General features: G+C 41.1%; 1 non-coding gene across 1 annotated transcript; it reads right to left on the bottom strand.

Moving 5' to 3' along the window:
• Nucleotides 1-1313: 1313 nt before the first annotated feature.
• Nucleotides 1314-1417, bottom strand: LOC112415690 (U6 spliceosomal RNA). Its single transcript, XR_003006346.1, has one exon. It is a non-coding gene; the product is annotated as a U6 spliceosomal RNA (small nuclear RNA).
• Between the last annotated feature and the right edge of the window lie 56 nt (nucleotides 1418-1473).

Raw genomic sequence — 1473 nt, 5'->3', positions numbered from 1 at the left:
TTACAATAGCCAAGATATGGAAGCAACCTAAATGTCCATCAACAGAGGAATAGATAAAGAAGATGTGGTATATATATATACAATGGAATATTACTCAGCCATAAAAAAGAACGAAATAACGCCATCTGCAGCAACATGGATGGACCTAGAGATTGTCATACTGAGTGAAGTAAGTCAGACAGAGAAGGACAAATATATGATATCACTTATATGTGGAATCTAAAAAAATAATACAAATGAACTTACATACAAAAGAGAGATAGACCCACAGACATAGAAAACAAACTTATGGTTACCAAAGGGAAAAGGGTGGTGGATAAATTGGGAGTTTAGAAATTAACATAAACACACTAGTATGTGTAAAATAGACAGCCAATAAAGACCTATAGTATGGCACAGGGATTTTGTAATAACCCACAAGGGGAAAGAATCTGAAAAAGAATAGATATGTAAGTATATGTATAACTGAATCACTCTTCTGTACACTCGAAACTAACACAACATTGTAAATCAGCTATGCTTCAGTTACAAGAAAACAGTTTCAGAGGACGTTCATGCTTCCGAGGGCCAGGACGTGGGCTCCAAGTAGCATCTGGAAGGAGGGCAAGTAAAGCTTGAACAAGGGCAGCAAAAATAGGAATCCGTTGGCGGCAGTAGCCAGGTGTGTCAGGGATTTACACGGCTGCTTTTTTGATTCGGGGAGAGGGATGGACAGACGGGATTTAAGGCGTTTTGGGGTGAGTTTTGTGAGTCCCCTGCAATAACTCCTGTCCTGAGTAGGTGGCAGTGGTTAACACCCACTGAAACGTAGATCTGAAAGCTTTCTGGTCTTGTCTAGTGAGTGCCCTAAGGAGAACGAGAGGGTCTGTCTGGTCACCATGCTCGTCTAGTTACAGAGTAAGAGACCACCCATGTCTTGAGCAAGGATGGGGCCCAGGGTAACCGCTACAAAGCGAAGTCAACTGTGAGGACTTGGGAGGATAATAGAGGAAGACACCCAACATCCCTGAGGTACACGAGTCCATGTTAATCGTCTCCCTTGAAAGGTAATTGCAGAGAAAAATTGTGAGTGAGGAGTCAACAGCGGGGGAAAGAAAGCTGAGCAGAGGTCAATCACTGTAAACCAGGCTGCGGCAGCGGGGGCTGATGTGAGGATAGCGGCTGGATTAGGGACTCGGGTGGAGAGGGGTGGCAAGAGTTTACGGATTTACCCCCTTGTACAAATACTAAAATAAATAAAAAATTTTAAACATCTTTATTGGAGTATAATTGCTTTACAATGCTGTGTTAGTTTCTGCTTTATAACAAAGTGAAAAAATATGGAACACTTCACAAATTTGTGTGTCATCCTTGTGCAGGGGCCATGCTAGTCTCTGCATCGTTCCAATTTTAGTATATGTGCTGCCGAAGTGAGCACATAAATAAATTTTTAAAAAAGAAATCAAAAAAAAACAAAACAAAACAAAAAAAAAA

The sequence above is a fragment of the Neophocaena asiaeorientalis genome, unplaced genomic scaffold (genome assembly GCF_003031525.2).
Source record: "Neophocaena asiaeorientalis asiaeorientalis breed wild unplaced genomic scaffold, Neophocaena_asiaeorientalis_V1.1 scaffold629, whole genome shotgun sequence".
NCBI classification, from domain to species: Eukaryota; Metazoa; Chordata; class Mammalia; order Artiodactyla; family Phocoenidae; genus Neophocaena; species Neophocaena asiaeorientalis.
Note: the sequence above shows the minus strand (reverse complement) of the source record. Positions and strands in the feature narration are given on the sequence as shown.